Raw genomic sequence first — 15324 nt, 5'->3', positions numbered from 1 at the left:
AATTTATATGGATACAAGCGGCATAAAAGTACAGCTCCTACTGTATCTACCTGAATGGGGAAATAAAAAAAAAATGGTTGGTCAAGAGTACGATCAAAGAACATATTTCAAATCAGCAGTAAAATCTGACTACAAAGGTATCATAAATTGTACTTCTTTAGTTAAAAACTCTATTTTTTCAGGCTGGTCCAGCCAATGTGCAAGCATGCTCTTGAGTTGACTGACAGGCGATGTCTGTAATCCTAAAGTGACTGTGGCAAGGAAGATAAAACTCCATAAGATGTTGTTAATGGAGAAAAATAACCTTGGGGGAATCCAGGCTTAGCGGGGGAGCCAGTTGTACCACAGTTATACTTTGGTTACTGTTGTTAATTATAGTTAAACTTATAGTTAATTTTTGTAAGGTAAGGTATGGGTTAGGGTTAGGTGTAAGGGTTAGGTTTAAGGGTTGGTGTAGGGTGTCTATGAGACTCTAAACTTACAAACATGCTGCATGGATGCTCCCATAGTGTATGTTAGTATTTAATTAAGGGTGAAAATAGTATCTGCCACTATTTGCACCGGGGCAAAAATAGCATCTAACACTTTTGCACTTAGTGATACTTTTAAGATACTTTTTGTTGTACACTTAGTGCAAATAACCTCTGCCTAAACAGACTTATTAAGCCACTTTTTGTACTGTCTTATCAATGCTATACTTGTGGGCTCCCTTAATTATGTATTTAAATGATCTGAATTAGTTACATTTAATTTAAATTAAGTATTGTGTTTATAACTATTTTAAATACTATATACTTAATGATCTTACTTTGGGGGCCTTTCTCAGTAATTATTGATATATATGATTCATCATTTAACAAATTTTATTAATTTTTTAATCCATTGACAGCCCTAATTATAATTGAGTTTTAACTAAAGAGGTTTCTTGCAACTGTGCCTTGGTCTTTAACCTGTCTAGATCAAGCTAAGTCCAAAGGGACGCCAAGGTCGATTGAAGACACAGTCCATAACAGCCCCTGCCACTGCTAAGGTCTGTGCACGTGACTGGTTGGACTCGAATAACCCAACTCTACGTAAAATGTATAGCTTGAATGCAATGCAGTTTAAAGAAGCTTGTGTTCCTGTAGATCAGCCGGTAGCGCATGACAGTAACAACACCAAGGTCAGGGATTTGATTCTCAGGGAACACATGATATGATAATTACTTTATTGTTAGACAAGTCTGAATTTTTTCTTGCATCACAGTAATTCCTTTTACAGCATCACAGAGAAGACAAAAATTATGACAAAAAAAGAAACATACATGTAACATAACATTACAATCACAAAAGACAATATTCAAGTCCCTCCACGTACATTCGGTCTGGGATTAAGCTCCATATTTAATTTTAGGATTGACTGATGCACAAAGGAGTGTTTCAGTCTAACCCTATTAAATCGTGGAACCTTGTAACTCCAGTTTGATGGTAACAATATGTTTTCACTGTTCAGGGCATGATTAGAATCAGATACAATATTTTTGGCCAGCCTTAATATGTTACTATGATATGTTTATTGATAAATTTTCTCAAGGGGTTGGCCTACAATCTTTGCGCAAATTCTTATTTGGTGGAACAGATTTGACTTTAAAGTAGTGGACAAACAATTGTACCATGTAGTATTACAATACAGTAAGACCCTCATAATCACAGAAGTAAAAAACAGAAGTAGAATTTGTCTACTTGCCCCAAAAACTAAGGCGGTGGAGAAAATAAATTCTTTGCTTTGTCCTTTTGCAGACAATTTCAATGTGTTTTTTCCAGAATAACAAATGGTCTATCATTACACCCAAGTATTTATATGAAAATACCTGCTTGATTTTTTTCATTATGGATAGCAATGGGAACTTTGTGAGAGTCAGATGGTGAACCAAATACAGTCTCTTCTGTTTTCTTTGTGTTAATCTCAAGAGCATAATTATCACTCAACTCGACCACTTTGTTCACGCCATGCTGGTGCAGCCCGAGGCTGGCTGAATTACTTAACAGATATATTAGAACTGTATCATCAGAATACTTTAGAATGTATTGATTTGGTATATCTGTACGGCAATTGGCGATATAAAAAGTGAAAAGCATGGCTGAACTCACACAGCCCTGGGGGGCCCCAACATTGGTCATGATGGCAGATGAAATAGTTTTGTTCACCTTTACAATCTGAATTCTGTTAGTGAGAAAAGAGGCATACCAATGAATCAAATAGGGATTCAGGTCCCACTGTACCATTTTTGACAACAAAATGTCTGCTTGTATTGTGTTTAAAGCCAACGAAAAATCTTAAAGGGCTCTTGCATAGCTGTTTGTCTAAATATTTAGAAATTATATGAACCAGAGTAGCAACAGTGTCTTCTGTACCACAACTTTGCTTATAAGCAAACTGGTTTGGGTCGAGTTTGTCTTTTATTATACTAACAAGATATTGGAGCAGAATTCTTTCTAGAGATTTCATAATCAGTGAGGTAAGGGCTACTGGTCTAAAATCCTTATGTAACAGATGCTCTCTATTTTTGCTAGGGGAATTGCAACACCCTCAGGGCACCTAGGTAATAGACCAGTGTCTAGAATTCGTAAGGGAGAGCAGCAGTGATATTATAAAAGAAAAACCACACACAGACAATCAGATAACTTGTACTGACATGTGTTGAAATAAAATTTGGATTTGTGTAGAAAAATGAAAATACAATATAAAGTATGTGCAATAAAAGAAAAATACATTAAATAAAATGGAATAACCAACTCTTTGATTGTCTTGGGATTTTAAGTTCTGTTTAAACTGCCGGGGTTTGATATTTTAGTTCTTTAGGTTGACTTAAGTAAATCAACTTAGCTGGGTTTATATATATATATATATATATATATATATATATATATATATATACCTAATGATTATCAGAGCCACATCAAAAAGGAACACCTTGAATTATATGTTTATGTTTGCATATATTTTATGCATTTTATCCAGCTGAGTCTACATCAAGACCATCTGCCAGTTGCATGAAACACCTCAAAAAATCGCACTCAGCTGTGGCTGTACTGTCAACACGCTTCATAGAGAGCAGCAGAGATGAGGCTGTGGCAAGCAGGCAGTACAATAAAGTCCCTTTCAAGGCAAGTCGGTCCACTCTCGGTCATCTTGGTAACGCTCCCGGGCAGCTAATTTCTATGGATACAAGCGGCATAAAAGTACAGCTCCTACTGTATCTACCTGAATGGGGAAGTCTAAAAAAATGGCTGGTCAAGATTACGATTAAAGTACATATTTCAAATCAGACTACAATGGTATCATAAAATTGTGCTTCTTTAGCTAAAAAGGCTATTTTTTCAGGCTGGTTCAGCCAATGTGCAAGCACGTTCTTGAGCTGACTGACCCATGCTTCCATACTGTATGTTAGTATTTAATTAAGGGTGAAAAAACAGGATATTCAGTCTCTAGAAAAATATCCCTTTTTTGTTTGGCACTAATGTCTTCAGAAGTACCCAAAGTAAATTTCCATGTATGTAAGTGCAATAGTCAAGTAATGCAGTAGTTAGTTCAATCCTACCAATGCGAAGATTCCAAAGGAATAGAATGTTTTGTCCCACTTGGAGGTTTGAAGAAGTATCGCTGAACTAAAGCTGAAGATGTACTGTAAAAACCTTCTTTCATTTCTTTCAAATCAAGGTCAAATCACTGGGTGGCTTGCCATCTCACTCTCGAAGGATTTCGATCTGATCATCACACACACACTAAGGGGAAACAAAGAACCTGACCAAATCCAGGGGTTTCACAATCAATTAATATTCATATCAGATTTGAGGTGACTTCCCAATCTGCTATCATCTGCTTCAAAATCGGTAATCACCACTCATAGATTTCTCTCTCTCCTGCCCCGTGCGAAACGTGGCATGTACTCTATTTGCTTCCGTGAGTCCGTCTAGATGATATCACACACAACCACGTCACGTACTATATATGTCAAACTTTTCATGTTTAATTATCTTTTAGTTTTTTGCATTTTTTATACAGTTTTACTTAACATATTGACTTTGAATTTACATATCATTGCATCTTTTTAGTTCATTTGGTTGAAACTACAATTATTGCATTTCTTATTAGTTTCCAGTCAGTCTTTTTCTGACCTGGGTTACACTTATGTTCTTTTGGATATGGAATTTTAGGTAATGGTTTTATGCAGGGCAGTGGTGGCTCAGTGGTTAAGGCTCTAGGTTACTGATCAGAAGGTTGGGGGTTCAAGCCCCAGCACTGCCAAGATACCACTGTTGGGCCCTTGAGCAAGGCCCTTGACCCTATCTGCTCCAGGGGTGCCATATCATGGCTGACCCTGCACTCTGACCCCAGCTTAGCTAGGATATGTGAAAAAAAAAAAGAATTTCACTGTGTATGTATAATATGTGATAAATAAATACAATTATGAAACAAAAACAATTATAATTATTTTATATGTGAAGTTTTCCATGACAGTGGGACAGTGTGTGTTTCTACAGAAGCCTGAAAGTTTGGTTTCCACACTGGTGCCAACTCAGTTGCAAAGTTCTTCAAAAGAAAAGTGCTGCATTCATCTGGACCAGCAGCTTTCTTGGTATTTGTACACTGAAATGTATTCCTGACATCTTCGACAGTGTTGACAATTCTGTCTGAGGTAGAAGGCATAACACTTTTAAGTATTTCGGTGCACTTGACAGAATTATCTAGTGATTCAAATCTGGTAAAAAAAAAAAAAAAGGGTTTAGATCATTAGTAAAGCAAACTTCATTGTCTGTCACAATAGGTTAAGTTGGAGTCCATGTTCTTATCGCTTTCTTTTCTGGTTTACTTCTCTTAAGTTCGGTCTTATACACTGGGATCATGTGCACAAATTTATGATCAGAATTTAGTATGGGTGGCCTACACTTAGACACGTAAGCACATTTAACATTTACAAAACACTTGTCCAGAATATCTTTTTTTCTGGTCTGGTCTTTAACATACTGTTTGAACCTAGGTAACACAGTCTCCAAGTGACACTGGTTCAAGTCCCCGAGCACTATTGCTGGTGCATCGGGGTAACTGAGCTGTAGCTCATGAACACAGTCAGCTATGGTGCCAGCAGCCTGTGACGCTTTGCCGCTAGGCGGCACCTATACAACAAACAGCAAGATACACCCAAATTCTCTTGGCAAAAAGAAAGGTCTTAACGTCATGCCGAGAATTTCTACAATGGGATCACAGATCTTACATTTTACTGAGTGCAATCAGCACCATAGGTCATTTATGTACATGCAAATACCACCTCCCTTAGTTTTTCTCAAGTCTACATCCCTGTCTGCTCGCACAAGGGTGAATCCAGGGACTTCAAAGAGAGTATCAGACATTGTAGATCGTAGCCAGCTTTCCCTGAAGCATAGCAAAGATGCCTCACAAAATTCATTACAGTACCTTGTGTACTGCATCCACTTGGTTGCTCAGTGAGCGCAGGTTAGTAAAAACAACAGATGGAAGGGGTGGCCGATTGAATCTCCGCAGTAGGCATTTCTGAATGCCACATCTCCTTCCTCGTTTCTTTTTCCTTTTAATTCTAATCAGTTCTTGTGGATGTTATCCAACATCAGACAGCAGACGTTGCTTGTTGTCAACTCCTGAGTCAGCTTGTATTGTAGCTCCAGCAGAGTCTCTCAGCTGTACGAACATGTGAGGCGTGATTTTATTCACCACACATCCATGTTGCCACTCAGGTGTGCAGCTGGATGTTGCACCGATAAACATAGTCCATAGGCCAATAATCCACAGAATCAGAAGCACAGTTTTCAGGACACTCATCTCACACTTTACAGTTCTTTCAGACACAACCAGTTAGACAACATTTAAACAAACATTTAAACAAAGCACGAACGTAGCATTCTGCCATACTCTGCGCAGCTGAGCAGCGCACCGGAAGTGTGTATAAATTGAATGCACTGTAAGTCATTTTGGATAAAACTGTCTGCCAAATACACAAATGTAAACCAATGATTTAAATGAAACCACAAAATTATTTGCAAGATCCACCCCCATCTCTGCTCTCCAAAAGAAATCAGAAGAAATGCAATATATATTGGGTGTAATAGAGTAGCTTCGATTGAATTTTGTGGAGACATTTCCAGGCTGCAGAACTGTTCTCACAGTTGGATCTGTAAGGCTCTGGATGAATAACCCTTTGGTTGCATTCTCTTTGCACTGGAAGCTTGTCACCATGACAAATTCCTTGTGTGTGTAAGCATAATTGCCAATAAAGCTCATTTTGATTCTGATGAAGGAATGGAGATTTTGCAGCATGGTCTGTGCTCTCCTGTATCAGAGGTAACCATAATCTCCTGACTCATTTGTTTAGCTCTACAAGTGGCTGTTCCAAGGGGCCAGACTCACTCCTCTCACAAAACGTCACTTGTATTTGAATATTTCACTTTGTGTTTTCTCATTACACTCAGCGTATCTTCCCATACTACTAGCTGATTGGTGGGACCCATAGGATACAGTGTCTGCTGGCCAATATTTGCCTGTTTCATTAGGCATTGTTAGGGTGGAATATTTCACAATTACTGTCACTCAGATAAAGTTTTACTTGTCAGTGATGAGTAAAAAGGCCACAAGTCAAATGTTTTAAATAAGTTGGAGTGCTTTGTGGATTTTCTTGGGGATATATTTTTTCTTTAGGTAACTTGATTCACAATAACCATTAGGGGTAGGAATCAGCAGGGACCTGCCGATGCGTGGTTAATGCAATATATAGTTTAGTGATGCGATAATATTGCAGTTCTTTATGTTTACTGTATTGCGACTCAAAACTGTTATGTATTGTGATCTTTTACTCAATTGTTTCTCATTCATCTTCATTGGACTTTGGTGCTATGTGCAACAATTTCTGGACTGCTTTACAGTACTTCATTAATAGACCTGTAGAAGTAGCATAGAGCATACATTAGGCACATCAGTTTCTGTAAAGAAGAACGATGTGAAGGAATAGAACACCTTGATTGCAGTGTGTTTATCATTACTTAAAAGCCCTTGTTTAGCTGTACGAATGATCTGTACAGACAAGTTTACAAATAACAAAAATAAGTTATAGACATGTAATCTTAACGCATTCTGAGTTCGCATTTTAGTCAAATAGACCAACAATACTGTTTTTTGATTCATAGGTTTGTTGGCCTAATTATCTTGTGTGTTTTATCTTTTAACACACTTGCTTTGAGTGGTGCTCAATCTATTTTTTACCAAAACATATTTATGTGAAAAAATATAACTAACTAAAAATATTGATTCCTTGTGTGAGAATATCGATAGAGTAACATGAGGTAAAATAATAAAATACTTCATCTTTAATCACAATCCTTTTTCCAATCTGAATATATATTTCTGCAATGCTTTCTTCATTTCATAATTGTTTAGGTGGCAAGGATTTCAAACCAAAATAGTACATATTAATGTGCCAAGCTGGAACATGTAGGTATAAAACCCTGTTCGTGATTATTTTGTCATGGTGGTGCACTGCAAAGCATGACTACATGGACACAGGCATGGTCCAGAGCTGATAAGCAGGTATTCATAGCCCAGCATTCAGTCACATAGATCATAGCCCAGCATTCAGTCACATAGATCATAGTGAAGGTGGCTGGTAAGGATTAAGAGCTCTTCTGTAGGTTTGAACAACAGATGGATGACAATCAGAGGTGGGCTATGTCTTGAGGGTACACGCAACCTTGGGTAAAGTAAGAAATTATCCACTAGAGAGTAGGAATTCTTTCATCATCTTCAATGCTTTGTTGGCCAAGCGATTCGGGAGGAACATCTGGGAGGAGACCTCCAGAGACTTCCAAATCCATTGATCCTTAAAGATCTATGAGCTCGTCTTTCAACAGGTCCACTGAGCTGCAATAATGGAAGGCGGGAACCATTTTCTTATCCATATGGTGTATTGGCTCATTTATATTGGTAAATGTGTTATTTTTGTGTAATGATGAGGAAAAAAACCTTTCTTTTCCTAAGAATCAAACAGCTCCCACCTGTGATCCTTGGTTCAAATTTTACCAACATTGAAACCTGAAAACCTGACACTGAAATGTACAATTTGGATGTATTGACAGCATCTAAAACATAAACATTTTGGCATATTTAAAGCATTAGAAATGTAAAATATTTATGAATCCTGTATACTTAAATTTATTTGTATAATATATTTTGTGTGTGTGTGTGTTTTACAGAGATTTCAGATCATTTTACCCTACCCTACACATAACCACTTTTCAACAAAATATCTAAAAAATAAAAACACATGGAAAGTGTGATCGGCCACATCTAGAATTGGGGTACTCGAGTTTAAACTCGGACTTGGACTCAAGTCAAGAGTCCAATTTTAATGGACTTAGGCTTATCACGGACTCTGTTATGCAATGAAAAAAATAAAATAAATAAATAACAAAACAGAAATTAATGAACACATCTCTGTCTGCATGCAGCTGTATTAGCCCCTTAAGTCGTAGATGTAGCCAGAGTTGTTTCACTGTGTTTAAGCAAACATACGCACACAAACACAAACGCATGTGCACAGGCACACTCATCAGTCAACCAATACACTTGAATGTTACTACAGAGACTGCTGTATAACATCGACTACCGAGGTGGCTGGCACGACGAAAATATAAAGATGGGTATGTATCCAATATAATAGAAACTAAACATGGCAATTTCACATGACACGGGACCTGACAACTGGTAAAATTGCGTGTGTCATTTGTGCAGCCAAGACAGTGCTCGCATTACAGTTTCATCGTAGTTAAAAACTTAAAATCAAGAACTTCACTGAGTCAAGTCACCCACATCATGTCTCTTACAGTTTACTAAAAACAGTATAGCGAAATAAAAATACATATAAATAGTATTAATATTGGACATTAAGTCTTTTTAGGCGTAATGTATCTACACATGTAGGCTTCTGTAGTCTCTTGTGGTCCACGCAGTGTTGTCAGCTTGAACTGGTTCATAATAGCTTTATGAATTAACTGTGTAACTTTTTAAATAGTCGGGGGGGAAAGCGTAATTGCTAAAGCAGACAGCAACTCTAAACAGATAAACAGCACCTATTTATTATTGACTGACTATATTCAATGCATTGATGAGCTGCTTAAAATACATTCTTTTACAGCATTTGTCCACCATTTACAACATTCAACCATGCACAATAAAATATTAGGATATTTTGGGCAGTGAAATGTTTTGTTTATAATTTAATTATAGACTATAAAATAAATGTATTATTCGATGACAGAGTTTGTGTATGAAGCTAACCAACACGGCTGCCACTCAAGCAAATTAATTATTATAATTTATTATCTTCTGCGGCAGCAGCTGCGAGACACACACAGACGCATCAGGGATTTAGCTACAGAAGCAGCACGCAGAACTGCCCTGCGTTGTGCGTTTTCCCGCAAATTAACTAGAAAATCATGTCCATGATGACATGGTCCTATTGTTATCAGTGGGCTTTTCCAGTGTTTTTGGATGTAGCGTTTGCAGTCAAATCGTGAGATGTAAATTCTCTGCGAGTGCTAATTACTACTGTGTTGACTCATTTGTCTGAACTGTATTTCCCAAATCAGTTGGCAGATAGAGAAAAAAGATTCAGAAAAAATCTCAGTATAGACTATTATTTTTTTAGATAGGGATAATTTTATATAAAACTAAATTAAACGAGAAAAAAGATTCAGAAAGAAATCTCAGTATAGACTATTATTTCTTTAGATAGGGATAATTTTATATAAAACTAAATTAAACGAGAAAAAAGATTCAGAAAGAAATCTCAGTATAGACTTATTTCTTTAGATAGGGATAATTTTATATAAAACTAAATTAAATTGAATTGACAAATTGAAAATGAAGTAGAAATAAAAACTAAATTAAAATTCGAAACAATAATAACTCTGGTTGTAATGACTAACGCAGCTTTCACTTTCTTTAGTCTATGTTTGAGTGGAGGGGAAAAGGCAACAAATAACTGAAATGTCAACAAGTCAAGTCGTCATTTTTATTTTTATAGCACCTTTCACAACACACATCGTTTCAAGAAAATCATGCATTAACAGAAAATGAAATCGTAATATCTAATAAAGTCTTAGAGTCATCATTGTGTGGTTTGATTAGATACAATTATGGAGTGTGTATAAAAATAAGTAATTAAATAATTTTTTAGTATTAATAGTTAATAAGTATTTAGAAACCCAGTGAGCAAGCCGAAGACGACTGTGGCAAGAAACACAAAACTCCATAAGGTTAATGGAGAAAAATAACCTTGGGAGAAACCAGGCTCACTGTGGGGGCCAGTTTCCCTCTGGCTAACAGCATGAATATAATGCCAGTATTACTTATTTATGTGCAGTGCAAGTCATAGTTTAAAATTATTAAACTAAGTAAGTGTTAAGGGCCAGTGTTTAAACAAAGATTTTGTAAGAACTGTAAGATTAATGACTAATGTCTTTGAAGTTCATCCTGGATTAACTGCAGAAGTTCATATAGATGCATTGTCCTTTGTTAGCTGGCTGATGAAGGCTTTTGTTGGCAATTTATTGATAGTCTATGTATTCCATTTTAAGAGTGTAGTCCATCATTTGAACAAGGTGATGCAAGCCGAGACCAGTGAGGTGCTTCGTATTTCAACCAGCCGGTAATTTCTGTGAGGTCTATCCTAAGTCCAAGGTTCAGGCAATGGCATATAAAGTATACCATGTCTTATGGTTGGAGTTGGCATCAGTTCATCCACTGAGGTCCATCGTAATAGACTGAAGTGATGTCTGGCTGGCACCGGCTGCATTTTGTCATCATCACTCAAAGACACGTAGCAGTGGAGTCTGATACCAAGCAGGAATGGAGCTGGATCCAGCCGGTTCTGGTGACCTCAGGATAGGAGTCCCGAGGTTGAGACATGGAAACAAATAGAATAATATTAGCATAGATGCCATTCAATTATAGTTATAGATCATGATCAATGTTTCAGGTTCTGGCAGACTTAACAAAAGCAGCCTAATTGTGTGTTAAAAAATAAATTAGGTGTATGCCTGGCTAAATAGATGAGTCTTTAGTCTAGACTTAAACTCAGTGAGTGTGTCTGCCTCCCGAACAGTGTTAGGGAGACTATTCCATAGTTTAGGAGCCATATAGGAAGGAATATACCTCCTTTTGTGGATTTTGATATTCTAGGAAATATTAACAGGCCAGAGTTTTGCGATTGTAATGAACGTGATGGAAAATAGCATGGTAGAAGGTCACTTAAGTTCTGTGGAGCTAGACCATTCAAAGCTTTGTATGTAGTTAACAGAATTTTAAAATTAATATGAAATTTAACAGGTAGCCAATGTAATTATGATAAAATGGGGCTAATATGATCATATTTCTTGGTTCTAGTCAGCACTCTGGCTGCTGCATTTTGAACCAATTGAAGTTTATTTATTGAACTTGCTGGACATCCTCCCAGTAATGCATTACAATAATATAGTCTTGAGGTCATGAACGCATGAATTCGCTTTTCGGCATCAGCAACAGAGAGCATGTGTCGTAATTTAGCAATATTTCTTAGGTGGAAGAATGCTGTTCTACAAACATTGGAAATTTGATTTTCAAATTACATATTTGTATCAATTATAACACCTAAATTCTTCGCTGTTGAAGACGATGTAACAGTACATCCATCGAGAGTCAAATTATATTTTAGCAGCTTATTTTTAGAGGTTTTTGGTCCAATAAATGGTACCTCTGTTTTGTCGGAATTGAGTAGAAGGACATTTCTGGCCATCCAATTTTTGATTTCATTGATACACTCTGCTAATTTGGAGAATTGTAAAATTTCGTCGGGTTTCGAAGAAATATAAAGTTGGGGATCGTCGGCATAACAGTGGAAACTTATTCCATGATTCCTGATAATATCAGTGGCGGGCAGTGCATTTAAAGTCAAAGCCTTCAGTGTGATTCATGCCATTAAGAAAACACAGTTTCACAATGAATAAGACACCCTATGCCTTTGGGTATCATACATATGTCGCAGTAATACCAATTGACACATCCACACACGAAAGCCAGAACTTGAAACTACACTTAGTGCTCAAGCAAGCCTCATTTTAACTGCAGCATGACTGTTTTGTGAAATGAACGTCTCCCGAACAGACATTCAAAAATCATAATTTTTACATATGAATCTACCAAGGAGGTCTGTAATACCTGGAAAAATCTATCTATAATATTTGTGATTTAAATGTTGCTTGCAATACATTTTGCTTCATCAGGGTACACAGTTATGCTGCGTTCCATTCAAGTTGGATGTGGGATATTCCTACTTGATATCTCCGACCATAAATGTATTCCATTCCCCGATATTCGGAACTGCAACGCTCCTGTTAGCTTAGCAGGGGTTTGACACTCATTAGAGATGTCTCCTAGCAACCCAACTGATAAACAATGCTGCAGCGCTAGCATTTGTGCTTCAGGTGTACGATTATCAAAAGAGATTATAATGTTTTATACACCTGTTTCTGCAGGCATTTCTGCAGGCGTAGTGGACTCAAGATGGCACCAGGTATGGCTGCTGCACTGCGGGCTCCGACACAAAATTGCAGTTTTTTGTTTGTTTTGTTTACAATTCTTATGTTTTTTGTCTTGGATGTTGTCTGCCTTATTGTCTATGACAGGCAAACACTTTTGCAATTGCACACCATAAACCGGACTTCAAATTCCTCAATGCCGACCCGCTGTTTACAAACACGGCAGCACAGCCCTTTGTCTGGGCAGCCCAGCCACGGAAACACAGAAGGAAAAGGGGAAGCAGAGCCGGCGTTCTCATCAGAGTAAGACGTCGTGAAAATCGACTCCCGCTACCCAGTATTCTACTGGCAAATGTTCAGTCTCAGGACAACAAGTTCTGAGAGCGCAGATCTCTTTCCAATGAGAGACGAGGGACTGCTGCATTATCTGCCTTACGGAAACTTGGATGTCTGCTGAGATTCCAGATTCAGCCATTGAACCCGCGGTGTTCTCCATGCACCAAGCGGACAGAGCGAAAGACCTCTCAGGTAAAAGCAGAGGTGATGGTGTATGTTTTTCTGATCAACAAATCCTGGTGTGATCAGAGGAACGTACATTCTATCAAGTCTTTCTTCTCTCCTGATCTGGAATTTCTTATGCTTCTGTTTCAACCATTCTGGCTACCGAGGGAATTCACAGCTGTCATTATCTCTGCTGTGTACATCCCGCCACAAGCCGACACTGACCGGGCACTCAAGGAACCGTATGGGAGTATAAGCAAGCAGGAAACCGTGCACCCTGAGGCCGCGTTCATTGTGACGGGGACTAAGCCAATTTCAAATCAATTGCACCAAAATACCACCAACACATCAGTTTCAACAGAAGAGGGGACCAGGTTTTGGACCATTGCTACTCTCCCTTCCGGGATGGCTACAAATCCCTCCCCCGCCCACCATTTGGCAAATCGCACCACTCTTCCATTCTGATTCTGCCCGCTTACAGGATGCCCACCCTCAGAACGATCCAGTGCTGGTCAGACCAATCAGATTCTACGCTACAAGACTGTTTTGATCACACGGATTGGGAGATGTTCCGGCCCACCTCTGATGATGACATCGATGTTTACGCTGATAGCGTAACGTGTTTCATCAGAAAGTGTGTAGAGGATGTTGTTCCGACCAAAACAATACGGATCGACCCCAACCAGAAGCCATGGATAAATAGCGATGTTCGCCCAGCACTTGATGCGTGGACCTCCTCTTTTAATTCCGGGAATGTGGAGGAGCATAAACAAGCCAGTTATGCACTCCGCAAAACTATCAGAGCAGCCAAACGCCAGTACAGGGACAAGATTGAAGGACAGTTTAACACCACCAACTCTAGAAGCATGTGGCAGGGTATTAATATCATCACGGACTTTAAAGGGAATAAAAACTCTGCCGTGAACACCACTGCCTCTCTCCCGGATGAGCTCAATAATTGTATGCTCATTTTGAGGGAAATAATACTGCCTTCACGGAGAGAGCTCTCGCGGCTGAAGCTACAGAGGTTAGTTCATTCTTCGTCTCTGTAGCGGATGTAATCCAATCATTCCAACAGGTGAATATCCTTAAAGACGCAGGTCCAGATGGCATTCCGGGCTGCATCATCAGAGCATGCGTGAACCAACTAGCTGGTGTTTTCACGGACATTTTTAACCTTTCCCTCTCCTTGTCTGTGGTCCCCACATGCTTCAAAATGTCCATCATTGTGCCTGTACCAAAGCAATCCAAAATCACTTGCTTAAATGACTGGCGCCCTGTTGCTCTGACCCCCATCATCAGCAAATGCTTTGAGAGACTAATCAGAGATTACATCTGCTCTGTGCTGCCTCCCTCAATGGACCCACTGCAGTTTGCTTACCGCAACAACCACTCCACTGATGATGCCATTGCATCTACACTACACACTGCTCTCTCCCACCTTGAAAAAAGTAACACTTATGCGAGAATGCTGTTTGTAGAGTACAGCTCAGCATTCAACACCATAGTGCCCTCCAAGCTTGATGTGAAACTCTGGGCTCTGGGTTTAAACAGCTCGCTGTGCAGCTGGATCCTGGACTTCCTGTCAAGCAGACGCCAGGTGGTTAGATTGGGCAGCAACATCTCCCCATCACTGACCCTCAACACTGGAGCCCCACAGGGTTGTGTTCTCAGCCCACTCCTGTATTCCCTGTACACACATGACTGTGTGGCAACACATAGCACTAATGCCATCATTAAGTTTGCTGATGATACGATGGTGGTAGGTCCTGATCACTGACAATGATGAAACAGCCTACAGAGAGGTGGTGCACAGTCTGACACGCTGGTGTCAGGAGCACAATCTCTCCCTCAACGTCAGCAAGACAAAGGAGCTTGTGGTGGACTTCAGGAGAAAAGACAGAGAGCACAGTCCCATCATCATCAATGGAGCACCGGTAGAGAGAGTCAGTAGCATCAAGTTCCTCGGTGTCCACATCACTGAGGAACTCACATGGTCCGTCCACACTGAGGCCATTGTGAAAAAGGCTCATCAGCGCCTCTTCTTCCTGAGATGGCTGAGGAAGTTTGGAATGAACCGCCACATCCTCACATGGTTCTACACCTGCACTGTGGAGAGCATCCTGATTGGCTGCATCACTGCCTGGTACGGCAATAGCACCGCCCACAACCGCAAAGCCCTGCAAAGGGTGGGGTGAACTGCCAGACACATCATCGGAGTTGAGCTTCCCTCCCTCCAGGACAT

The sequence above is a fragment of the Myxocyprinus asiaticus genome, chromosome 13 (genome assembly GCF_019703515.2).
Source record: "Myxocyprinus asiaticus isolate MX2 ecotype Aquarium Trade chromosome 13, UBuf_Myxa_2, whole genome shotgun sequence".
Lineage (NCBI taxonomy): Eukaryota > Metazoa > Chordata > Actinopteri > Cypriniformes > Catostomidae > Myxocyprinus > Myxocyprinus asiaticus.
This window is presented reverse-complemented; position numbering follows the sequence as displayed.